Source organism: Pantherophis guttatus, chromosome 3 (genome assembly GCF_059756535.1).
Source record: "Pantherophis guttatus breed Tessera chromosome 3, ASM5975653v1, whole genome shotgun sequence".
In the NCBI taxonomy this organism is placed as follows: domain Eukaryota; kingdom Metazoa; phylum Chordata; class Lepidosauria; order Squamata; family Colubridae; genus Pantherophis; species Pantherophis guttatus.
In genome coordinates, this window is record NC_142065.1 from 124073398 (window position 1) to 124101008 (window position 27611).

The 27611-nt window shown below is 39.7% G+C and overlaps 2 long non-coding RNA genes across 2 annotated transcripts in view; one reads left to right on the forward strand and one right to left on the reverse strand.

The window, feature by feature from the left end:
* The window catches only part of LOC117662374 (uncharacterized), a 32139-nt gene extending 22176 nt beyond the window's left edge, over window positions 1–9963 (reverse strand). The window contains exon 1 of the long non-coding RNA XR_015733220.1: window positions 2716–9963. This is a non-coding gene — a long non-coding RNA (uncharacterized LOC117662374). The remainder of the gene's footprint in view (window positions 1–2715) is intronic.
* A 994-nt stretch (window positions 9964–10957) lies between these two features.
* Window positions 10958–27477, forward strand: LOC148114814 (uncharacterized). Its single transcript, XR_015733221.1, has 2 exons — window positions 10958–16830; window positions 17485–27477. It is a non-coding gene; the product is annotated as an uncharacterized LOC148114814 (long non-coding RNA).
* Window positions 27478–27611: the final 134 nt, after the last annotated feature.

The window sequence follows — 27611 nt, forward strand, 5'->3', positions numbered from 1 at the left end:
CTTTGAAAAATATGGTTCAGTGGTGTTAAGATCATGTCTGTCAGCTCCTTCAGAACCTTGGGGTGTAATCCAGTGATGGGTTTCTATTGGTTCGCACCGGTTCGAGTGAACCGGTAGTGGCAGTGACAGGAGGCTCCACCCACCCACCTGGACGTCATCACAGATGCTTTGCGCATGCACAGAAGGTTCTGCACATGCGCAAAAGTGCCACACCCACGCACCCAATTCCAAACTGGTAGCAAAGGTAAGTGGAACCCACTACTGGTGTAATCCATCTGATCCTGGTGATTTCCCTCATTTAGAGTGGACAGGTATTCTCTTATGATTTTCTTCCTTATTTTTACTTATATTCCTGATCTGCATTTTACAGGGTTTTTTTATAGGTTGGACTGTTTTTTCCTTTTGTGTAAAAACAGATGCAAAAGTGAGTTAAGCAGTTCTGCTTTCTCCCTGCCAATCATCATCTTGCCATTTTCTCCTATTAATGGACCAATCATTTTATTGACTTTTTTCTTAGTTTTTTACATGTTGAAAGAAGTTTTTTCTGTTATTTTTGTCATTTGTCACAAGCCTTAGTTCATTTTCAAACTTTCCTGACTTCACCTTTGCAAGTTTGGGCTACTTGCTGATATTCTGCCTTAGTTATGTGTCACTCTTTATACTTGACCCTTTTGTCTTTCAGTTTATCAGAGAGTTCTTTGTGCAATCATGCTGGCTTCTTTTGAGATCTCTTATTTTTCTACTTCATTGGTATTGTGCTAGACTGGGCTTTTATAATCTCACTTTTCAAAGTTTCCCAATGTCACAAAGCACATGGAAAAGGAGCAGAACTTGGGACATGAAGCTTTCATTTCTCTGAACCCCCCTGCCCCTGTGAATGCCACTGATTAAATGGGTTATTTTCTTAAGAGTTAATGCTGTCTAGTGGTTTAGAAGATAGAGGTTGCAAACCCAGATTCAAGTTTACAGTTAGCCCTATAGTTCATTGGGGTCAGTCTTCAGCCTAAGAATCATATAAAATTCCTGAAAGGAAGGAAGGATATTGGAGTTGCATAACCCTGGGTCATATTGAGTTCCCTAAAGCCCTAAGAGATCTCAAACAATTGTAAATTTGTAATATTTAAGGTGACATAAAATAGACAATATTAAACTGGAGACTAATCAATTCATTGTAATTAGCTATAAATATAAGTAAGATGAAGTATTTCATTTTTACCCTGGCCCTGCCTGTTAAGTCTTTGAATTCAGCTGCAGCACAATTAGTTAAGGCCAAAAATGGCTCTCAGACTAGAAAAAAGTCTCACCGCTCTTCTATAAATCATCATCTTTACCTTGAAAAGCTATACTATGTGAGCTAAAATTGATAGGTTTGTTCTGTATGATTATTTTTCTTTCAAGTCCACACCATCTAAGAAATTTCCAATCTCATGCCTATCAGATATTTCAGAGATAGAACTCTCAAGATGTCCAACCAAATGTCTAGTAATTCTGGTACTGTAACCATAACACAGCTGCAGTTAAATGGTGGCAGAAATCTCTCAGGGGAAAAACACACCATTGTTCTTCCATCTTTTACGAGACCGCCTTCTGCCACCGATAGCCTCCCACCGACCAGTACGCTCCCACAGAGAGGGGCTCCTCAGGGTGCCGTCGGTCAAACAATGTTGACTGGCGGCCCCCAGGGGGAGAGCCTTCTCTGTGGGGGCACCTACCCTCTGGAATGAGCTGCCCCCGGAGATACGGCGGATCCTGGATCTTCGCACCTTTTGTCGCTCCCTAAAGACGTTTTTATTCCAGCAAGCCAGGCTGGCTTAACTCTTTTAAATTGTTTAATTCTTAAATTGTTAAGTATCGGTTTTAATATAGGGGTGTTTTAATTGTGGGCCCAATTGGATTTTAATACTGTTTTTAAATTTTGTATTTTTTGTGTTTTATCTGTTGGCTGTTCAACGCCCTGAGTCCTTTGGGAGAAGGGCGGTATATAAATATAAACAAATAAATAAATGGGTGGTTAATAAGGAATAAAGACATAATAGAAAAACAGAAAAACAATGAAAGACAAAATATAATATCAGAGATAAAATCAACAACACAATCAACATAACCAAGTTCAACCATACAACCTGGACCCCAGCAACACAGTAAATAATTATGGGAATTCACTATTACATTCATGGTTCCTGCAAACTGGATCAAGGGCAAACTATGAAGTTTCATAAATTTTTCCTACTTAAATTTTGCCAAATTCAAAGTTTAGTTCACATGCTAACTCACTGGTGCAGGAAACACCATCATTTCACTTAGATTTGGAGCTGTTCCATTTGATATATCATCCAAATCTGAATCTTCAGATTTGAATCTTCACACATTTTCCCCATCTGATAGAACTGGGCTAAATCTACAGTAGTCATTTCTTCTTAATAGATGGAAAATACTAGATTTAAGCCAAAAAAAATTTTCCTCATTTTTCAAATTTATTGGCAAAATTGAATGAAATTTTGCTCTGAACTTTCTATAGAGACAAAAACAGACATGTATTACATGAATAGGTTTGCGATGGTTAAGTGTTAGAAGTCTTGGGATTTCTGTTGGCATTTATTAAGCATATGACTTTTAGAAGTGTAGGTGCCACATCTTTGATGAAATAGATCTCATCCACAACAATACACGGTATTTTTACGCAATTTGTATGAGGCTGGAATTAGAGATACATACCTTGTTGCAGAAATGAGGCCCATGTTTTGTGTCCTTCTGAACAATGAATCACTGACAAAGCTTCAAGAAGTTCAAACAGAATTAGAATGAATTCAGGATTCACAGAAATCCATCAGCTATCGCTGCATTACATCATGCTAGTTTTTAATCAGCTGCATAAAACTATTGCATATTACCAATCAGTGATGCTCAAAATTCTACATACAATGTCAACAAGGAAATATCATTGAAGAATTACTGTGGGACGAATGTCAAATGCTATCAGATGCTAAATGACAGTGCATGTCAGCTGTCCAATGCTGAAAAATGCCATCTGTCAACACATTAAAATCAAATTTTATATGCAGTTGAAAGTCAAATTTCCATAACATGCAAGAACTTACATACTAGCCAGAGCATTGAGATGTCCAGAAGAGAATTTTGAGTGGAGGCTTTGGAAGAAAAAATGTTTCTACTCTATGTTACCATGCAATTGTATATGCCCAGCTTGCTTTTTAAAGCTGAAGTTTACCGAAAACAGTCTATGGACACAAGGCAAGCAACTGAGCCTGGCCTGTTCCCCAAAACAAAAAAATATATAAAGGAGTCTGCTTAATATATCTGTTGGATTTGTTTGCATTCTATCAGTTTCTATGAAAGAAAAGTACTTGCATTATCTCTCTGTTGAGGCTGGTTCATTCACTCCTGATGCAGGGATCTTTCAGTCTTGCTCTCCAGGTACTTTGCCTCTCTTTCCGTCTCTGCCTGAACCATGGCTCTTGGCTGACTGCTACTCTATCTAGAACATATCCTTCTACATTAATAGCTCATGAGGATAAGGGTAGGGTTCTCAAACAACAGATATTTCTCCAAAATAGAACTTGCAAGAAGAGTAGGTCATAATGGTCAGTGGTCTTAAAATGCAGAAGCATGGTCAACAATGTTTTCCTTTGTTTTGTTTTTACTATGTTTGTTTGCAAAGAGGAAGATTAGTTGGTCCCACTTGTTTATCCAGTCCACCTGGAAAGATGTGATTCCAACCAGATATGAAGGCAGAAACAAGGGTATCTTATCTGCTACTAACTCATGTTTGCAATATTTTGGAATTAGAAATACAGGAAATGTGTACTGGTCACATTACAATTGATGAAGAGGCAATCCAGAACTGTGCTTGCTGCTAATTTTAGAGTCATGAATATATAGAAAATTTCAGGAAATACAAACCACTATGGGGAAATCCTGGCTATGTTCATGGGATATTCATTTGTAAGACTTCAGTCTAAATGGTTTGTTCACAGTATAATGTATAAAAATAAAGTTCAGTACCTTCACAAATTTATACTTCCCAGGAAACCAGAGTAACTTAAAATTTTTATAGTAACCATTTTTAATTTCTTACTATAAATTCTCAGTAACTTCCACAAACCATGGTTTTTATTGTTCTTGAGAAATCCATAAACTCCTGTCATCCGATTGAAAATTGTAGAGAGAATATCACTATTAAATAAAAAATGAGATAACACAGGATGATCTGCTGCTGTTGCTGCTATTCCTGCTCCTATAGTACATGCTGCTTCTGTCTAGATCTTGTTCATCTGTGGTTTATGGCTTTTCTTTGTTTGTTTTCTGCCTTTGTATCCTGTCTGTGAATCTAAGGATTCACACATACTCAAGCAAAGTCTAAAATCTGCAGAGCAAGATAAAACTGGGTGCCATTCTAAGGAAATTAAGTGCTGATGCTCCAAAATTCTCAAAGAGCTCCATTCACACAAGAAGCCTGAACTCAAGACAATCTAAGACTAGTTACATATTTGATGAGCTAAAATTAAAGCTGCATCCAATGGTGTAATTTTGCTAGATATCTATGCCTAATCATAGAGTCCATCTGATTTAGGAAATTCCCTTAGTTCTGATAGTTGCTGGGAGAAGAGGGCAAAGAAGCCATTTCCATGGTGCCTTCTCTGTCAGAGGGTCCTGACCCAGTCCTAGGCATTTCCTTAGAGATCTATGTACATGTGGGAGTATGGTGTGAAATCTTGTGCTCTGGCTAGCAAATAATTTAGCACCAAGGGAAAAAACTGAAGCTGTTGAGACAGTTCATCATGTTGGTTCCGCATGCAGTTTGGGAACCCAGAGACATGGCAAATAGATGCTTTCTTCCTAACATGATTAAGTCTGGGGGGGGGAGGGGGATAGTTTCTTTATTGCTTACTTGGGGAAACACTACAACTAGTGATAGAGTCTGAAATGGCCTATTTTTCCTTCCAATAAAATGTCAGTTAATCCACATTGAGGCAGGATTGCATAAAACAATAAATGATAGTATTACCTCTTATTACTTCTTTTTAAAATAATATCCTACTGATAATTTCTTCTTTTTGAAAGCATGCGTGCTACCCTGAATTGCACAAAAGTGGAAAATAAATCTAACAATACTTTTTTTAAAAAAATTAATCATTTTGACGAAGCTTTGGTTAAATACTTGCCCCTTGCAAAGATTTTGGCCAAGGGGGACTGGGTTGGGCCTTCTGTCGTTTGTTCTTTATGGGTTTGTTTTAATCAAAACATTCCTGCATTATCTTTCAAATTAGGATCCTTACAAAAACGATTCAAAAATCTCTGTATTTTTCAACAAGAACAACTTAGAGCAGATTCTTTATACACTTTGGTACCCATCGACCCGCTGCTTCGGTGGACAAAGTCCCACACTTTCCCTGGACCCGGCAAGGCCTGACTCGGCGGCGCCTAGACCAGGCCATCTGAATAGTAAACCGATCCCGTTTTAAACCGAGCCTTTTATTTTCAGGCTCTTCCAGGGCCAGTCGGGCCTGCTCCCTCTCTTATCCTCCCCTCGGCCTTGAGAAGGCGGGGAACATTGGCGAACGTCAAGCCAGCAGCTGCTAATGAGTTAGCCAATTGCGACTTCCAATTAGCCTCCTGGCAATTAAAAGGCGTTTATGGGATTAACACTCCGCAATTCTGCCCAACGCTTGGATCTGAGCAGGGAATGCGTGCACCGCGAAGGTTTGACTGGAAAGATCTAAGTCGCTTTTGCAGGATTCGAAGTCAGACAAAGGACTGGCTTCAAATGCCAAAGGCTCACTCGGCTCGCCAGGCAAAGCCCGGCGTCATCCGCTTTCCCTGTTCGCGCTTCAGAGCATGGAGCAAAAAGCAAAAAGCAAGGCTACTTACGACAGCGCAAGATGATAAAGCAACTATTTCCCCTAATTTCAGGACGGGCAATGGCGGGGGAGAAAAGTCAATAGAGAACTTCCTAGAAAACACTCCAAAGTTGATTTAGACTGTAAACAAGGAAGTAAATCCGCATTACTAGAAAGAAGCTATTTTCACGGTGGGAGAGCGATGAGAAGAAATAATACCGATTTCCTCTCTGGGATAGAAAGCATCTTCCAATAGTGCCCTCTCCACGTCATCGGTTACAGTATCCATCGCCTTCAGTCAGCACAGCTAACAGTCTTCTGCTACAATCCAATCCAATCCAATCCATGCAAAGGACACGAGGCTGGGGAACAATGACCCTTGCCGATGTATTGGGAAGATGTTACTCTAAAAATTGTCCTCTCTATAAGCTACCCTTGAAAGCAAAAAGAGAAAGGTAGTGGGAGGGGCGGATGAATCAGGGAAAGGAGTTCTTTCAGCGCCTTGATCTCAATAGAAGACCCAAGGCACGGTAAAGGCCTCCCAGTTATACCACTCCATCTTTTGTCTTCCTCCTTGGAAGGAACAAGGTGTTGGGTTTAGTGCCAATTCCAAAGAAAGCTGAATAGAATGGCAATGCCTGATGTTACAAGTAGAAAGGTTTACTTACAGCAATATTTCTCAATCCTGACAACTTTTAAGATGTGTGGACTTCCACTCCCAGAATTCTCCAATCAGTTGCCTAGGTAATTCGGGGAGTTAAAGTCCACACATCATATAAACCATTTTTATATAATACATCCTCATGACATTGCCTTCTTGTCATCCCGAGCCACCAGCAGGGAGAAGCTTAAAGTCACTTAGCTGTTCTAGTTTTATTTATCTTCTTCTGATAGTTTTGGTATGGAGATATCTACATTTCCTTGATAACGGGGTGGATGATGGTCTCAGGGCTGGGATTGGCACTGCTCCTATTAACCATTTAAAGACATCTGCAAGAAAATTCCTTTCCCTCTAGGGCCATTTTACTGAGATCCAGTAGAAACCGGACATTTTTTCCACAGAGGCATCTATTTTCCCTTGTCCTGACTTCTGGTCCTATGAGAATCCAGAACTAAAATTGGGAATCTCATACCATTTTCTGTGGTCCCAAATATATAATAGTAATCTCAAACTGCATTGCAAATGAGGTCTTGGCACTTTAATGCAAATACTGATTGCAGAGAGAGATGAGAAGAGAATGATGGGTAGATCTCAACACGTAAAAAATGACATGGTAAAATGTATTTGTGACTTAGTGCAAATAGACATTAATCCAGTGGTGAAATTCAATTTTTTTTATTACCGGTTCTGTGGGCATGGTTTGGTGTGGCTTGATGGGCATGGCAGGGGAAGGATACTTCAAAATCTCCATTCCCAGCCCACTCCAGGGAAAGGATACTGCAAAATCCCCATTCCCTCCCCACTCCTGGGGGAAGGATATTGCAAAAACTCCATTCTCACCCCACTCTGGGGCCAGTCAGAGGTGGTATTTGCCAGTTCTCCAAACTACTAAAACTTTCCACTACCGGTTCTCCAGAATCTGTCAGAACGTGCTGAATGTCACCCCTGCATTAATCCCTATAAGCACAGTTTAATAATGGAAGATCTGTGCAAACAAAACACTATGGGATCTCTATTGATCAAATTGCATCCAGACTTGACTAAGCATCAGAGGATAAGTAACTGAGTTGGTTATAACCATTACTATATATAGGGAATTCTCTGGTGTGGAGTATATAGTAGAAGGTCTAAAATTATATGCTATCTGAGGCAATGGAGGCAGACTTTCTTTTGCCTGCAATTTGAGGAGTTCTATCAATTACATATTTTTACCAAAATTGAGGCATATACTTGGCAAGTGAGGCAAAGGTATCTATTCTAGTATACCATATTGCCAACAGAAATAAGGAATGAACCATGAAGAAGAACCTAAAGTGATTATGATAAGCAAAGCAATATCCTGAGTCCTCTGACTTTGCTGTACTCTGTCTTTAGCATGCCACCATCTGGGAGGAAAAGCAGAGAAGGAGGAATTATCAGTATACCTTCTTGGTGATAGTGCTTTTATTTTATTTATTTTATTTTATTGTTTCACGTTCTTTTCATTTTTTAATGTAATCACTAATTGTTGGTTGCAAAGTTTTCCGAGTTATGCTTTGATAGGAAAAGGATAAGTGGCCCAGAGACCTTATCAGTATGTTATTTGAAGCTCCACCAACCCCAAAGGGGTAAGCACAATAGATTTTTACACTTTTAAGCTACTGCGTGATAATCAGAATAAGGCGGGGAAACCCCTATACTAATAGCACAGAGTCCACAAGGGTGTTTAAAATGCATGAAACCAGCATTCAAAGGATTTTTTAAAAAATAGGCTAGCTAGAATGAAGTCCATCTTGGTGGAATTAGGTAAGAATATTGTGATAGTTCTGATGCTGATGTACACTGTGAGTGAGTAAGTAAAGAACTGCAGGGCAATATGCTGTTCTCCTGATAAGACCGTGTCAATGCAACAAGGCCTACAATTTATTAAAAATCACTAGTGAGAAAAGGGTCCAGGAGTAGAAATTAATTTGGATTAATTATATATAAGTAAGATGATTTGTACTTGTAAGGTACACTTTCTGCCCTCCTTTTCCCAAAATTCTTCTGGTTTTTTTCTTTTGGTGAAATATGTGCATTTTTATGTTGCCAGCTTGAATCTACGCATAGTTTATTTAACTTCTTTCATAATTTCAATCTAGTTATTCCAGTTATTTATTAACCCAATTAGCCAATGGCTCAGTCTTATGTCAGGCTACATTTTCATTTAGGTGTTTAATTGTCTTTATGTGGACAATATTTAAAAAACAGACTACCACCAATAATGATTTTAACAGGTACCCTTATTTGTAAGTGGTATACCTCTGAATACTAAATGTTAGGTTCATGGATATTATTTTAAAACAGATTAATAGTTGTGCTGATATTTCACAGATGTCCTTATTCATTAGCAATAGCTCTCTGAATACTAAAGTCAGAGATACACCACTAATGAGGCTATTGCAGAGTTGCTTTAATTGTATGCTTCCTAGAAGCATTTGATGATCACACTGAAAGCAGAATTTGTTGGAATACAGTTCTGTTTTGATTAATATTTTTCAGGTAAGCTCAGAAATTATCAGGAATCAGCTAAAATGACTAAAACTCTGTGTCTCAAGTTCTTTGAAACTTTAGCCAGCACTCTTTTAATTTTAAAGTAAAATGGTGGAATGCTCCTTATTTCCCGTCCTCTGCCTATATGAAATTGAAAAGACAAGGGTGAGCCTGTCAGTGCTTAGAATAATTTAGTTTCTCCTTGGGCTCAACTAGAGATCTATTATCAGATCCTATTTGGCAAGTGTTGGAATCCCTGGATCACTTTAAATACTTGCATGCAATGCTGCAAGCATATGCATGCAAGTATGTGCTGCAACACATATGTGCTGCAACACATATGGAGAATAGTGGGATATAATTTTAACCCATTAACCCATGAAACATTTACACTGTGACATAATCTCATTTTAAAAGTGCATCTAAATTGGTTTTGAGGGTCAATTGGGGCTCTGTCAACATTATTGATTGGGATTGACTCAGTTCTGAGGGAGCTACTTTTAAAACTTTTGCAGAATTAACTATTATTTATTTGTCTATCAAATTTCTACACAGCCTACCTCACCTAAGTGACTCTAACATAATTGGTTTACTTCAGAGGATTTCTTGAAAATGCAGTCAACAAGTATTTATTATTGCAGTGGTTCTTAAACTGTTGGCCCAGTTACCCTTTTTCCTAGTCCTGGCTTACCAACCAGTTGCTTACAACCTTTTGAAGTTATGATGGCCATGGAACTTGGCCATTGTAAATGGATGCACCACCTTCCCCCTGTAGTCATGTGACTATATGTTGGGCAGGTTAGCCTTTGTTGAGCCAGGGGAAAAAAATGCCCATTCAAATGAATGGGTTCATTTAACAACGATTGCAAAAAAAGGCCAGAAAATTACTTCCAGTCATGTGGGTACCTCAACTTAGGACCACAACAACTTACAACTGTAATTCCGGGCTCAATTGTAGTTGTAAATCAGAAGAACTTACAAGGATTACTTCTAATGTTATTACCGACTCCCCCCAGCCCCCCCCCGCCCTGTTGTTTACACATAATAGAGCAGTCCCAAACTGGATCTTGGATTCACAAACAAGAAATTACAAATTGCTCTATTATCCCTAGGATATGCCCAAATTACCCTCTTAGGGGTAATTACCTCGGTTTAAGAAGCACCGTGTTATTAGGTGTTATTAGGTCCAGATGTGACTACTGCTTCTGAAGTTTTAGAGATTTAGAACAGTGTTAGAGATTTGGGAAGAATTATTTGTAGCTCCTAAAGCAATAATCATTTTAGCAAGTTCAAGGAAGATGTTCTTGATAAGTTATTTCTGTGACCTTGAATAATATATTATCTTTAGTCTTGTAGACCAATAGAAATTTGAATTAAACAGTATAAAATGTATTTCCTTTAATCTTAACATTTTACTAATAAAAGAAAAATGTGTTCCATGTATATTGGATGCCTCAAAGAACATTCAAGAAATAACTAGTTACAATCACCCTATTACTGAATATGTAATTTAGTAGTTGGAGTATTAATTCATATGGTTTTAGCTTGTCCTATTATTGTTTCACCTTAAACAGACATCAGCAGGATTGTTAGCATGACTCTGGATCAAGCAGTGTATGTTAAGGATTCATGTTCCTTTTGTCTATATTCCCAGAATCAAGAGTTATAGATTCTTCAGGCAGAGGTTCACTAAAAAATTATATAACATTGGAAAGAGAAATCTATATGTGGTATGTAGCAATGGATTATCAGAATGATAACATGTGAAATATTTTCAATTAAGAAGCAAGACTTTTAAATGCCATAACATTTTTATAGTTGTTCTATTTATAACCATCTTTTTCTTTTAAAATTGCTAAAAAAAAAATTACAATTGCTAAACTTACCTGTTCTGAAATGTGTTGCTCCTTTCATACTATTATATGTACTGTATTTTTATTTTTATTTTGGTATTATCAAATAATGTTTTTTTAAAAAGAGTGGTCCAAGTTAGGATATATCTAGAAGGCGTTAGTAGTATTCAAATGCATGAGGAACTACTTGCAGTCTCAAGTAACAAAGCAAGGACAAGAAACTGATCTTCTTGTTCCTCCTATCTGTAACAAGAGGTCATAAAGATCCAACATATAAAACACCATGTAAAAGATTAACAGTTCCACTCAATCTAATTTGATAAATTAAATTAAATTCAGGTATAAATCACTGTTACGCATTAAGACACTTGAGGCTGAGTCTCCTGAGAACCGTTAAAGAGAAATCAGAGAGTGGGTGGGAGTAAATAGACACTATATATAACTGAATTAGCTGTATTGAAGATTTCAGATTCTGGTAACCGGGGGATGTGCTCTCCTGCAGTAGCATGTGACAAGTGCCTTGAATTCAGCACAGAGCAGAGCCAAAGTTCTAGATATATTGTGCTATAAACTAAACTGAAATAAAAGGGGTGCTGCATAAAAATTGGCTTTGGGCAGCCCCAGCAAACTTTTGCAGAATTCCTGGTCTGATTCTGGCATCTTCAGGTAGGCATGGGAAAAAAAACAGGCCTGAAACCCTAGAGAGTTGTTGGCGGTCAGTGTCAAGTTATTATCATTTTCATAAATTTACTACTTCTTTTAAGACATAATTATCTTTAATTCAAGAATCGTCATAAATCATGGATGGCAGATACTATCCTCAAGGAAGTGTTCCTTCTAAAACTGCTGCTTTTCTAGCATGTACATCAGAATTTGGGGAGCAGAGCAAACTACAAATAAATAATTAAATAGATGCATATGCCTTCTCTATAAAAAGAATACTCTCTGGGTTCAGAATTAGTATTTTATTTGTGCCCATCATTTTTCTTCTTTCTCCATCATCCCCATGTCCTTTCCCTTTATCAAAGTTTAGGCATTAAGAAATATATGGGTTTACATCAGGGACCTAAAGACTGTTAATCTCTATTTTTAAGTCTTCATATTGTAAAAAAAGATGATGAAGCAATATGTTTCTATGTGGTCTACATTTTACGATAAGCTTAAAGACTGAATCCTATATTGAAATTAAATGGATATTACATGGATCCAAATCTGTTTCAATTTGTCTAAATCTCAAAGAACTTACTATTGCAGATGCAGTCATTAAATAGGAAGGATTCAATAACAAATAATTTTGACATGAAATAATGTTTTAGGGAAGTTATCACAATCAATTCACAAGAAATTCCTGAAGATCCCAAGAGCATTCCCTTAAAAAAGACTCTCTGAAATCAATAGAATAGACAGTATTCCCCTATCCATATCTGCCTATCAGTCCAAGCCTACTAGGAAGTTCAGTGAGGATTGTCCCTATATAAGTCATGCAATTATGTACCTTAATTCCTCGCTATTCAAGAAACAAGCATGATCCAAAGTTAAGCACCTACTAGTTTTATGGAGACTGGAGGAAGTAGACAATATTCTAGTAAAATCTTTACCAGATCATCTTTGCATATTGCTGGAATTCTTAAAGGGAGATAATTTTGAGCAATGCTTACACAGACACAGACAGAGCCTTCAACATCACAATTAGAGTGAATTCCAATCACTAAATAGTTGGTTGTATGATTTATTGGAAAGCAATATTTTTTACAGCCTATCTTAAATTTTAGTTATCTTTCTGTTTTTAGAACATTGATGCATGCTGAGACAATAGTTGATATAATAATTCTTACTGTACAGGTTCATAAAGAATAACAGACCATTTCTGCATTCCAAACATTAGAACATCTCTCTGCCACTAAACCAATATTGGCTTAACAAGTAACTTCAACTAAAACAAGCTTTAGAGGGAAGTCTGATTCAAAATAGTGCAATTTAACACTAAATGGGAACTAGCAAAAACTGAAAATAATGTCAATGTCAATGTTTATTCAAAAACAAAGCATGTTTTCAATTTTTCCACATTGGGTTAACAGCCACAGCAAATAAATCCACCAATAATGAAAAAATGCTTGCTACCTACATCTGATCCTGGAGTTTGACCAAATACACTGCTTGCCTGCCTCCAGCTTAGGCAGTGATATATTACTTTTTTAAGATGCCAGGAGTTTTTTTCTACCTTTTGGTGATCTCTTCAAATTTTATTTAAGGTCATAGAAAATAAATCCTTGGCCTATTGATATGTAAGTGAAAATGTTAAGTAATGTCCTCAGTTTCACTTAGTTAACTTAAAAGATTTCAGTGTGCCTTATTTGAAATATGCAATTTTCTCTTTTTTATGGATTATTTAAGTACAACATTTCTTCTGACTGCGCCTTCTTTGTAAAACTGTCTTTTCAAAATCCTGCAGGCAAAACTTCAATAATACATTTCAACTGGAGCTCCATAAGCTGATACCTCTAAATCGTTCTTGCCTTTGTTTTCAATTGGATTTGCATTTTTTCTGAAATAGTTAACATTCAATTTCATGCTTGGTTTCTACAGTAAACATTGAGGCTTTTTGTCACTGCCTCACTGCATTCCCTGTCTTGAACCAATAACAAATAGGTTTTTCTGAGACACATAGCAGGTGTCTCAGACAGTGCTATTGATAAACTGCTCCTGGAAATAGTTTTGGAAATTAAAATAAAATTCCTCTGAACCAAGACTTGTCTTCCTCTCAAGTCCCTCAAAGCCCTTCAGAACAGTGGTCTTTAGGCTGAAACTGGCTCACACACATTCTAAAGCTCAGCCTGACAAGCTAGTGGGGCAAGTTGGTATTCTAAATGTCTGCTTTTTGATAACAGGCAAGTCTTCAGATTATTGGACAATAGTTGGGCCAATGCTCCAAGTGATGCCCTGGTAGCGCAGCAGACTAAAGCACTGTTATTAACATCAGCTGCCTGCAATTACTGCAAGTTCAAATCTCACCAGGCTCAAGGTTGACTCAGCCTTCCATCCTTTCTAAGGTAGGTAAAATGAGGACCTGGATTGTGGGGGCAATAAACTGACTTTGTATAAATATACAAAAGTATGAAGGCTATTGCTTAACGCATTGTAAGCCGCCCTGAATCTCCGGAGAAGGGCGGCATATAAATCAAAGAAAAAAAATGTCACTGACATATGCAGATAACTATATAACAGTACCCAGAAGTTCCTTAGTATCAAATTAGCTAGCCAGCCAATTCTGGGGTCCTCCACCAACAGTAGCCCTCTTTCCCAACCCTCACCCAGCAAGGCTTTTGGAACAATAGCACTTGGAGCCAACTTCTCTGAACAGCATCAAGGTACTGGGGAGGAGTTGAAGTAGCTCACCCTGGCCACTGGCTTTCCCCTATCAACAATGCATGAAGAACGGAGAGACAATGAGCCTGATGGTTGAGATTAGCTTCTGTCAAGTTTGTCATTTTGGAGAGGTATGACTTCTGTGTGTCCAGAAGGACCAGTGGTGGAGGAGGAGGCATGGAGGCCAGAGTTTGAGTTCTCAGTAAGGACAGCTACTCTCAGTTGGGCCTCCCTTTATGATTATCAGGAGCTCCATGTATATTAAATGCTTCAAAGCTTTTACATTTGTGGCCTTCCTTCACATCAAATCATGCCAGATGAAGATTTGGAATCAAGCCTAAACCCTTTAGTTCATCATCTGGGAAATAGGGCAGTTTTCTTGCTCAACACTCCTGCAAACACAAAAGGTTCCTCTTAGGAGTTCACTGTTATGCATTTATTTAGAAGGCATCTTAAAATAGTTCTAATTCTTTGAGGAAGAGATTCTTGGCAAAGTCTTAGGCCTGTTCTGTGGCATCAGAATCTTGTCAGAAACTCTGGAGAACCTGCAGATATATGGAAGCCCCACTGAACTACCTGGGCTATTGCTTGATCTAATGCAATCTTGTGTCACTCTCTGACTGGTACGCATATCACCTTAACCCATCCTCTAATTTATGTGTCAGATGAATCTTCCATAGTTACTATGGGTTATTCAGCAAACTAAAATATTCCTCTTTGGCTTCATGAAATATGTAAATCAATCCAGTGACAGAGAATCTAGACTGAATTGTTTATACATTTAAATCATAAATGTATGATTCCGTAATCTGAATTCCGTAATCTGCATCTTTGTTATTAGTCTTCCAATCAAAGCATGTGATACAACAAATTAAATATCATGGCTTTTCTGCTATCAATGAAACTCACCTCTACTGCGAAAAGATGAACACAAATCATTCATCCTCTTCTCTTACCTCCTTTTTCCAAGTTTCTGCTTCACTTTTGCTCCTTGGGAATCCATTTTCTTTTGCATTCAAAGGCAAGACTTAAGGCTAAGAAATGCCTTCCAATAATGAATCAAAGGTCTTTGTTTCAGAGAATTGTTTAATTCTGCAAAACCATGACTCATCAAAAGCCCTGACCCAGAAAAACATTTGGGCCTCTATCATTTGCCCCTTTCCAAGGTGCAGTAGGAACACCATCATCCTTTCATATCATCAGAAGGGAAACCTGAAGTACTGAAGATAACCCTGAGGCAAATCTACTTGCACCCTGGTTCAGCATCTCTCCTAACAGACCATGAAAATTTCATAGGATAACTTCGGCATTTCTGTTGTCTAAACCTGCCCACCCTGCATTTGGCAGGACTTCATGGGTCTGGTAAGATTGAGGGAGGGGTTTTATGGAATTTGTGCAGGAAGTCTTTTTTTAAAAAACTAAAAATGGGAAGCCATTTTTAAAAGAATTTTATCATTGTGGGGGCATGCCTGTTCAAAAATTCTCAGTTCAGGGTGCCATTATTTCTAATAAGCAAGTCTAAACTAATGAGGTTGCACAATTCATTATAAGCTCAAAGTCATCTTAACTAATGTTTGTATAATTTGCAAATGCTTCTAAAGATAGAGTCAATTTGGTTTAGTGATAAAGGCTCCAGACTAGAAAGTGGGAGACCGTGGGTTCAAGTTCCACTTTAGCAATGAAAATCAACTGAGTGATCTTTGGCCAGTCACTCTCTCTCAGCCCAATTTATCCCATAGGATTGTTGTGGGGAACAGAACTTAGTTTGTTGGATAGGTTTGCTGCCTTGAGTTATTTGTATTAACAACTTCAATTAATATTAAAACGCAGGGCGATCGGGGCAGAAATAAAATGAATGTTTGTAGTTTAGGCTGGCAAAACTGAGTCACGTCTAAATCCCTGGGATTGCAGCTCAGCTCTGCAGAACTTCGCCGGTTTTTCTGAAATCGCCGAAATCGCGGCTGCACAGGGACGCAGGCGCCTTTCCCCGCTCAGCGTTTGTTTTGCAAAATGGCCAACTTCCAGAAGTCAGCTCGAGGCCTCCTGAACTTAACGCCTCGTTCAGGGACGGTGGCCCGCCAGGGCTCCCGGTCCGCCCGCCTCGTTCCTTGCCCTGTTTCCCAACGTCGCCTGTGCTCAGAATTCTTCCCGAGACGCTGAAGAAGGAGTGACCTCCGAGATTAGCGAGGTGCTGGCTGCAAGTGGCTCCGTGGGGTGGAAGGGAGCGAGACCAACTCCTCGGCCTTGTTTACCAAGTAAGGGGGGAATCTAAAAGGCGCTCTCTCCACCATCAATGGAGCCTCATCTCAGGTTACCGAGCTGAGCTCCCTAAAATGATCTGGCAGCAGATAACTGCAGGTTAAAGGCACCTGAGATAAACGGTTTCCAGCGGCTTGGCGTCTTATCCTTGAGCTTTGGAGCAGATTTCATTGCTGTTCCAAGGTGAAAGGAACAGGAAGGGGAGCCTTTCGCGGCCCGGCAAAAAAAACACTCTTGCCAAGGGCCCCCAAAAGCGGCGCTCTGCGACCCTTCCTTGAGGAACCGTCGCAGGCAGGTTGACTGATTTAATGGCACCTACTTCGAGGTAAGAATAGGACTGCAGCTTTCATGAACGCCTCCAGTTTAAAAAACTGGGAAGAATTCAGTCTGCTCTTTGTTAAATGAACCCACATCTTGTTTACTTCGGATTAGGGTCACAAACAGGGTTGGGAGAAAACAGGCTAACATATCAAGTTCTTTCTCTCCTCAGATATTTCAGTCTCTAAATGATTAATGCAACCCAAATGCACAATCAGTGAACTCTGTAGAACTAGTACCAGGGATTATGTCCAAGAAGTTGAATTCAAACCTGATTTAAGGCTTGTCGAAAGGCAACACTGCAGGTTTGAGAGAGATACAGCAATGAGACTTTATTTTACTTTATGGAAATAAGTATATTCTATAACTCCTTAAATTCTTGGAACCCAGATCCTTTTGTCTGTGCCTAAATCATGTTTCCGCCCCCCCCCCAAAGGAGTCTTTAGTGGAAGAAGGTATCTTGTAATATATTCAACTTGTAATATTTGATGCTAGACATTAGAAAACTGCAAACTCTTACTACACTGAATTATTGTCTATTTTGAAGGCCAAAAATTGCAAAGATATGATATAATATGCTTCATTTTAGGACCCACATTATATAAACTTTAGATTTATATTTACCAACTGAGCAGTCTTTTGAATGTTCCTATGAATAAAGAATTAGGATGAAAATTCTCCTGGGATGAAGAATCATGATTTTGTTGGAGAGGGATCAATGGAAATTAGAAAACACATGCTGCTCAGTCATCATTTGGCAAGTCTATGGTGAGTATGATTTATAGTAATTATTAGAACTAAATAATGCTTATATTTTTCTTTAAAAACTTATTTTACTGAAGTATTCAAATCTCCCATTAGCCCCTTGGTTTTGACATACCAGACTTGTATCACTAAATTTGGCAAGCTACTTACATAAAAGATCCTTCTAAAAACAATAATTATGAAGACAAAAACATTTTCAATCAAATGCTATTTTCTAGTTACCTGAACCTCTTGCCATCCTGTCTTCATCTTAATTGTTTTTAAACCTGGCTGTCTTTAGAATTGTCTGCAGGCCCATTTGCTCCGCAGAAGGCCCTGCAGACTTCTGATTGGAGACACTGTGAAGTGACCAGCCTTTTAAATCACCAGGGACACCCCTTAATTCCTAGCAGTTGGTATTTTCCCATCCAGATTAGAAATACCTGGAAGAAAAAAGTGGAAACAGCAAGCCATACACTTGAGAAAATAAAGAGGATTTTAAAAGATTCAATCATGTTTCCACTGGTCTCAATAACTGGAACTATAATTATGGGAGTAATTCAAGATATTCTTGAATTATAATAGATATTCAATTACAAAGGTATTTTTAAAGCCTGTGGACCTTATTTAATTGGCAGTCATATAAATTTCAATAAGCATGTCCCATTTAGTTCAAGCATTTTTCTAAATAAATTTTACACCCATATAATTATTAATGTAATTTGCACTCATTCATTTCTTGCATATTATTCCTGTTAGATTTTTAAATGCTGATATATTTTTCCTGATCCTACACTCAGATTAGTCCCACATGCCATTTTGGGATGATATATCTAATAAAAAGAGCTCTGGTTCCATGAAAATTCATCTTATTGTTATGTTAGCCTTTAAGGTGCCACAGAGGTTTTTTGCTATGTCAATTTGGCTGCAGTGCCACTACCATATAATCTAGACTTCACTCTTGTTCAGGCATTAAATAATCCTGTTAAACACCATAGAGCCATTGGTGATTGTTTTGTTGGCTTCTGAAACAAACCTTTTGGGCTCTTAAATCTATGTCAGACCTCCATTTGTGATTGGTATCTCTTTCCATACCAATCTAGGATTATAGAAAAAGTAAGTTAAAGATTTTTCAGGGAAAAGAAATTCCAGGCATATTTATTCAAAAACAAGTCCCACTTAGATTAGTAAATTTTAATCCCAAATAAATGGAATTGGATTGCTGCCATTATTCTGAATATGCAGGAAATGTGTTAAGAAAGAAATTAAGAAAAAGAACACGGTAAATGAATTATATTTTACAAGTAAAGAAATTGATGGATTTGGTTTAAACTTAAAATATTACTTAGAAATTATTAATGATTTTTGTGGTATATTCTTTCAAATTAATTCAGATAATATAGCTCAGAAGTGTACAGTTGCAGTACAAATGGACAAGGTAAGAGGAAAGCCCATAAAACTGAACCCAGAATCCTTGTGATGAGTCAGTTTACCCATTGTGAAGCAGGAATGTTAATTAAGAGAGCAAGACTTATAATTTACAAGTATGGAAAGCAAACTAAATGAACTTCTGAGTAAATATGTTGCCTGCTACTCTTACCATAATCCAAAAACCCGATTTGGAAGGGTCATCAACATTTAATTTCAAATAGGCCTCAAATTCCCACCACTAATTCTTTAGCTGAACTCTGCAGCTGTTCCTTTAACAATAGCATGATCTGCCACAATGAGAGATTAATAGCTTGCTCTAGATCAAGTTGTTGCTAGAGGTATATCTCTAGTGGTTAAAGAACTGGCAATCAATTAAAGGAAAGATTCAGGGCTGAGAGAGAAGGAGAGGTGAAGAATAAGGCCCCACAGAAGAGAGAACTGTGATTACTTCTTAGAAAATGGAGTGCTCTCTGTTAGTTAAGGGCTGATATGATATGGCCTCTTATCTATGAGAGAACAATTTTCTACTTTTCCTATTTAAATGTTAACCTGTCAAATGATTTGGAAAATAGAATGATGTCAATATCCAAATGTAATCAAATGTTGCCCCTGCTTTTAGAACTGGTGGTATTTGTATTCCTCAATTATTGTTTCTGGTCAAGTAGCATATTTTTATTATATAGTATTATAAAATAAATGCAGAAGTTTATTTTCATATGTGTATTGGAATGCATATTCTTTCATTTATTGTTTGTATTTTCTGTCTTATCAAATTAATCAAACCAATTGGCCATAAGTATGAATAAAATTAAACTGCTTGTTGTCTCTGTTGCAAAGTTTAAATGATCAGAGGAAGGCTCAAGATTCTAAAAGAAGGCAAGCATAATGATTATTTTGCAAACATGAATGTTACTTCTTTTTATTGATTGTTAATCAAAAATAAAAACTTAATCCAAAAGCACACAGCTCCAACCCACACACTATTCCCAACTAAGAGTTCAGATTGAATCCTTTTTTGTTCTAACTATACTTATATGCTTACTTTCAAGTGAGCATAGGTATGATCAGATTAACTAGCTGTCCACAGAACTAATGCGATAAGATTAAAGCACTCTAGGTTTTGGCAATAACAAAGATGTATTCTTTTTATATTAATCACATCCACATGAATAATTCCCTTTTGTTTTACATAATTATAAATAAGCATTAAGACAAGATCAAAGGAAAATGTCTATGCTCACCCCCAAAGTACTGCCTGAAAATACTGGAATCAAAAGCAATATGCTTTTGTTTTAAATTTCCCCACAGTTAATTGGCCTGTCAAACGGGCAACAGAGCAAGAGCCTGTAGAAGGGCACAGGATGTTTCTCCAAGTTTAATATCTATTCATCAGGTTAGACGTTGCCGAGGTAGTTAAACTGGGAAGGAAAGTGATTCCACCCTCCTATAATCGAGCCTCCTTTTATGAAGTTTCTAGACTAATATTAGAAAGGAAGAGGCCAGAGGATTCCCGCTTGAACTGCAGGATTAGGAATATTTCTAGAATAAAGAAGAGGGTGTGAATTGACTTTAGTTTGCAAGCATCTAAAGCGGAATTACAGCTTGTAAAATAGGTCTCCATCAGTCTCCCGGGAGACGACTCAGTTCGACTTGGGTGTTCCAGCTCCTTGTTCTCTATCTCGATAATTAGTCCCATCTCAGCTCCAAATGTGTCTTCTCCACCCGCTTGCCCGCCTCTCTCCCCACACACATAGACATACGCTCTCTTATCCCCAATAAATGATGTTTGGTCCCCAAATTCCTTACATTTCTGAAGTCCTGCCGGACGCCGTCTCTTTGTAATGGGATTGTGCAGGACCTAAATGTTGGGGACAACACAACCCCCAAATGCCATCTTTTCGGCCGTCGGAGCTCCTTTTAAGAAGGAAAAGAAAGTTTGGAGTGTGACTTTCTTATCGACGTGGGGGAAATGTCATTTGCTTTGTGCTTTGATGTCTGGTTGTCTTTCAGCCGGTCCTTGCATGTCATTACCAGGCTCACAACAGAGAAGGGGGTGGGGCGGGATTTTTGGGGAAGGGAAGGGAAGTAAAGGGGGAAAAGACGAGAAGAAAACAAGAGCAGACAATTAGATGATTTCTGCCCTTCTGTTGCAAATTTGAATAGAGGAATTCGGGACAGAGAAGCGACGCGGCGGCTCTATTTTTAACAGAACGAACATAGGCGGCTCAGGGAACGGGAGGTTATTATTTGTTTCTACTCCAGGCTTTCTCTTTGGACAACGTTGCCTTTGGAACAAGGCTCCGTATCTGGTGAAGAAAGCGAGACATTGAAAGCGAGGGAAAATCGTCCCGGTGCCGTGTAACTCAAAAGAGTATGCTATTTTCCACTAACATCCCCCGCCGCCACACGAATCCTAGCTCACTTTCTTCTGCAGTAGCCCAATACTCTGTTTTGTTAGTTGAACTGCAGCATCGTTACGATGCTGCTTTCATCACGCAGGATTCACTAGGCCCGACTGCCCCTTGGTTTGTGGAAAGGCACGTAGATAGCCCGACGCCTTTCCCATTTCTGTGCCTGCGAATCTCTTGGCTTTCGAAGTCTTCGCCTTGGCATAAAACTACGCCCTGAAAAGCGGCCGCACCGGATATGAACGAAGGGCCCCAGCTACGCAATTAAGAGAGACACTACTGGAACTTAGAGGTTTCGCCCCAAACAGAAAAAGTGGGGAATGCGAGGACTTTGCACTAAGGTATTAAACAGGCCAGACCAAGAGGCAAAGCAAAGCTGAACTAAGTGTCCGTGTAGTACAATAATAGTGTGGGATTACCCGCGGTGAACGCCGGGCAAGAAGCAGCACAAGGCGACTTCTTGGCCAGCGGTGGTCTTCGCCAGCAAAAGCGCTTTGCCGCTGTTGTGCTGTAGGGGGTGCTTGGCCGGCGGCGTCCCCTTGCGCCGGAAAAAAGCTGCCACACGAGCTCCCCGTCCCCGTTTCTGGCTGGCCCTGGGGCTGCTCACCGCTGCGGCTTTAAGCTTGGAGCATGAGCCCAAGAAAGAAAGCATTTCGAACTGCAGCGGCCCAGGCGGGAGGATCGCTTATCAGGCTGCAGAGAGGCTTGGCTGTCTTGTCGGAGTTGGGAACTCGGCGCGCCAGGCCTCCGGGCGTCGCTTGAGAGCAGGACGGGTCCCTGTCGCTTCAGCAAAGCTGTGGCGTTAGGGGCAGCTGCTTGTTTTGTCTCTTACTTCCAAGGGAGGCCTCGGAGCCGGGGCCTCCCTCCGGCCAAGGTCCTTGGAGCGAGGGCTCTGGAGGACCCGGAGAAGGGCCACCCTCTTGCAACCCCGGCCAGCGATGAGGCCGAAAGACCAAGGTTGCAAAAACTCGGCGGCGGGAAAAGTGACCCTCTGCGCATGCTCGAATGGGCTAGGCGTGTGTCCCATCTGCCCCTGTGAAGTAAAAGAGGTCGAACCTGCTGAAAGGGGCGTCGAGGCAGCTTTTATCGTTTTGGTGGTGCGAATATGGTCTTGTCACTTTCCTGCCGCGTCAGCCATGGCTTTACTGGTTGCTGGGTAGAGTAAATCGCGGCAGGTGACCCTGAACTGGAAGGCGGGAAAAGCAACAGCCGTTGCATTTCTCTTACTTCTGTCGGGAGGCATAGATCTCACGGCGTCATGGCGGCGATAGAAAGCCTGACGCCTTCGGTATTGCTAAAGACACGGGAGCAGCAAATCGGAAAGGAGTTGGCAAATTTAACTGAACTGAGTCACACGGCTTCCTGGAGCGATGTGCTACCTCATGGGCTCTGTGCTTGTTGGCTTGTGTCTTTCCAGTCAAACAACCGAGCAAACATTCCTGGCAAGCCAAAGAAGTGCACGGATACAGAAGCCCCCAATTGCCCACTTGGCAGATAAAATCTCCCGGGAAGCTTCCTGCGGACTCGACTCTTGCAGGAATCTTGCCTGAGCCTGGCAACCCCGGAGGGCCTTCCCCTGCTGAGCCAGATGAGACGGGAGCTGTTTTCCTTCCTTCGCTCCGCCACCTAAGCAAGGACGTGGGTAGACATTCGTTTAATGACAAGTAATTGACAAATCCGAGAGGCCGCATTACCAGTGGCGGGGACAGTATTAATTATTGAAAAACCATTAGCCTCGGTGTGTGTCCTGCAGCGATCCCATCTTGCTGGGGAAATATAAGCTGTCACGTCAGTTTAGATGGAAGGGAAATCAAATGAGGAAACCCCCCGCCCTCTTCCTCTTCGGGCCCAATCTGGAGGGGAAGCGAAGGCTCTTAAGAGCCTGCCCTCCGAGACAGACCTCACACGCAGTCGGGTCCCGAGGAGAAGGTCCTTCCCGCTCTTTAGCGCTCGGAGGAACCCAGGCGGATCTCCTGCCCTTGCTAAGGTTTCTCCCCGGTCTCTCCTTGTCCCTCCTCACCCGGCGGCCCCCGAAAAATGCGACATACTTCTTTAGTCGGAAGAAAAACTGGGGAGGGGAGGGGGAAAGACTTTGAAAGGCCAAGTCGGCGTGGTATGAAATACCCCCAGAAAATCGGGGTTCTAATTAAGCTGGGGGGGGTGTCTATTATTGCTTGCTGTTAACTCCCTTCGCAAATGATAAAATTACACCAAAAAGATAGTTTCACCGACAAATATCATAACAATCATGTCTAGAATGAAGGGAGGGTAGTTTTGTTTTGATTTTAGCCGTTGCCGGTTACCGACCCTCCCTAGACAAAAGGGAATTTCTATGGTTCTGAGATATATGTATGCGTATATGCATATATATATACAGTATGTCCAGTACACTAACACACACACACAACATACAGAAAGATAGTAAGAAATAGTAACTCAAAGAAATTAAAGGTGTGAGATAAGGAAATACAGCTAAATCGATTGCATCATTCATTGTCCATACATACAATCCACCCTTGTTTCCTCAATAGATATGCTTCCTATATTGCCTTTTATTCTTAAAACATTTCATAACTCTTTTTCAGGTTGTATCCAACTGTGACTGTCTACTCTAGGACATCTCTTCTTCTCAACCTGTTTATTTTTCTTATTTTGCCATTTGAGCCTCATTTATTCTCTATGTGCCCAAACTACCTTAATCTATTTCTTTCATGCTGGTCACTCATTTTTGTATTAGCCTACATTCATTTAGCACTATCTTGCTTTGTTTTACCCAAACTTTTAAAATACTTATTTCTTCATTGAATTCAACTTTTTCAATTTTTTCAATTTTTTGTTTTTGTTGATATAGCCAATTCTCATTCCCCAAGTGGACAAAAGCTCAGTCTTGCATACAACTTTCTTCACTTGTCTCAACAAACATTCAACAAAAGATATACCCTACCTTTCTGCCAATATTTGCATATCTTAATTTTTTCATCAATTTTCCCATATATTAGAAACATCCCACCAAGTTAAAAATGCATCTACTTGCTCTAGCTTTTCACTATTTATGCATAACTTGCAATTGTGAAATTATTTTTTCTTGTCAAACACAATTTCTGTGGTCTTTGATACATAAATATCCAGATCCAAATTTGTTGCATTATACAATCTTTCTAACATTCACTGCATATTGTTTAGATTCTCAGCCAACAATCCAAGGATCAACTTTATACGAAAGCACCCATCTTCCATCCCTGCAATGGGAAATCTTAATAATACAATATGCATACCCGAGGACAAAATAAATATGTATGTGAGAGACAATCAACTGAAATAAAATTAATAACCTTTGAGTTCCACTGACTTCAGCAGATTTCAATGTGAGGTGGGAAGGTGAGTGCTTTTGCCTGGATCTTAATTCTTTCCTGCCAGATCAAATCACCTCAATATACATGTTGCTTTGGTGATGGATGTGCCTGCACATTTTGGACAGCATTGAGAGAAAGAATTTCAAGACAGTGAAACAAATATCAGACATCACCTGTTTTTTAACCACTTCAAGCAGACGTTATAAGTAATTTGCAAATGGAATCATTCTTGCTACCTGGAAACAGTACTTGTAACATGTTTGGAGGGATTATCATCTAACATTCAGATTGCCTGACCAATGATTTTAATGAAAAGCTCTGGGAAGATGTCCTAGGAAGATAGCAAGTGATGCCTAGCTCCTATCCTATCCTAGGTTTTCACCAAAGTAAAAAACTCTGTCTTTTCCATTCAATCTATTCAAAGTCTTCACATTTTTTGTTAAAACAATTAAATGACAAAACCTAATTAAAGGAAAGTTAATATTTTGGGGTAGTAATTCTGGCATTGTGTCCATTGGGTAAAACCTATGTAGAGATGCGTTTCCTCTTTTCTTTTGAGCTTTAACAAAAGAAGAAGGGGGGGGAGAGAATCCAGGTAGCCATATATTGAGAGGAGAGGGTTATCTAGTACCTATTTCAAAAACAAAAGGATAGATAAAAGCCACCATTGTCCAGCTATCACAAGCAGAAAACAAAGAAAGCAAAATGGAAAGTGGGGGGCGGGGGAGGATTTAGAATGATTCAAGCGAAGTTTTGCAGTAATCAAATCTGCTACTGTTAAGAGAGCTGCCTGTATGAGATCAAAGTGCCTGGTTAGGCCAACCCTTTGTTTTCTTTCCAATAGCCAGACCACGGCTCCGTGAAAACTACTGATCCCTACTCTTTGGTAAACTTGAATTTCCTTCAGCTACATATAACCTAAGCCTTCTGTCACCAGCCCCCAGTGGTCCCTTCAGTTAGCTGCGGGGAAAATCTTGGAGAAAGAAAGCAGTGGCAGCCGTGGAGAATTCGCACCTTGGCTTCTGCCCCCAGCGGAGCAGCATTCCTGTGCTGTGCCCTGGGCACCTGTCCGCGCCTGTGTGTACGAGAGGGAAGGCTGGTTGGGACCAGAGGGCATCGGACACCCAGATCCGTTTCTGCCTAAACCAGCACCAATGGAACCTTTTTCTTCCTGGGGAGTTTGGGGGTGAGGGTAGAGAGACTGTTGCCTTGTTCCTCTGGGCCCGATTCTGAGTGGGAAGTAACAATAAGTAGGAAGCAAACGCGGTTCTCCCCCTTGTACAATGCTCCCAATTAAAAACCAAGATAAATCCCTACCTGATGCCAGAGAGCTGCAGATCGCAGATGACAAGCCAGATACCCCACCGTCTGCAATTCCGCGGAAAGGCATCGCTGCATTTATTGGAGCGACTGTTGACTTTAGCACAAAGCAAAGATTTCACTGCCCGCTAGTTTAAAAATGAATATTTTACCAAGATATCGATCAGCGTTATAAAATTCAGTTAAGCACAATGGCTCAAAAGGAGCAGAGGAAACAGGCGCGTACACACACACACGCACGCACACACATACAATATACACATAGCGAGAGGTAAAGAACAGCCGTCCTAATATCTGTGCAAATTTACCGAAGTATGACGTGCTGCGTAAAGTTTGCCCTCCTGGAATTTGGAGTTAGATTTTTTTTTTATTATTTGTTTACTGATTTTGTTTATTCACAGATTCCGACGACTTAAAGCACCAGCACTTTAAAAAAAAAGTGTGGAGATGAACTAATGAGTGTGATCTTTTGACACACACACACACACACACTTTTTTTTAACCAAGCCGCCATCCGCAGGTTTAAGGGAAAAAAATATGTGGAGACAAAAATAGAAAGAAACAATTGCTACTCCAGAGCAGACTTCTCAGTGGCTCATTTTTTTTTTCTTTAATGTCTTCCTCCCTCTTTTTTTTTCCCCTCGAATGTCTGCGGGCAGAAGTACATCTTATCGTTTGGGATCAGCGGAGGGGGAGTCAGCTAAGTAGTTTAAAACGAGCGTGGCACAATAGGGCAGGCGCGCTGGGACCAGCCAGGTTAGAGCGATCCATTGACAGCCCATTGTCTCCCGATCACTCCCGTTTCGGACCTTCATTCTTCTTCGCGACGGGAGCCTTTTATGTGATAATGAACACACATTTTCCGCTTTGCTTCACAACGTGTGTGTCCTTGCGGGCGGAGAAGCACGGAGTCCTCCTTTGGGGAGGCGGGATGCGCGCCTCACTCTGTTTTTAGGGGGTGTCTTCTCTTTTGCTTCGCGACGAGACCATGTGAGGGCTAAAGTAAAATTCTTCCGTTTTATTTCACTTTTTTTTTTAAAGATAAGCGAAGGATCTATGCACGAGTCTGAGAGGTATCCCTTGCAAGTTTAGTTTAGTTTAGTTTAGTTTAGTTTAGTTTAGTTTAGTTTAGTTTAGTTTAGTTTAGTTTAGTTTAGTTTAGTTTAGTTTAGTTTCCTTAATAAATAAAAGCAACCCAAGGAAATGTAGGATTAGGGGAGGGGATGGATTTATTGTCTGGCTTTCGTGGTCTTAAGGTCACATCTTATTTCCTACCAGGGTTAAAAAGGAATCTCCCTGACTGATACTGATTGAATCTTTAGAGGAAGCCTAGTGGGTGTGAGTCCCATTAGAACTTAGACGTTTGGAATTAAGTTGATGGTACAATAGAAAAAGAAAGATTTGTTATAAATTAGTACTTACCTATAAATTGTAAGTTGGAAAAATGAGATTTAATTAGTTAACTGCACATCTAAAAAAATTTAAAGAAAAATTCCAGTAAATTCCCAATATTCAAATTATTCCTTTAATGG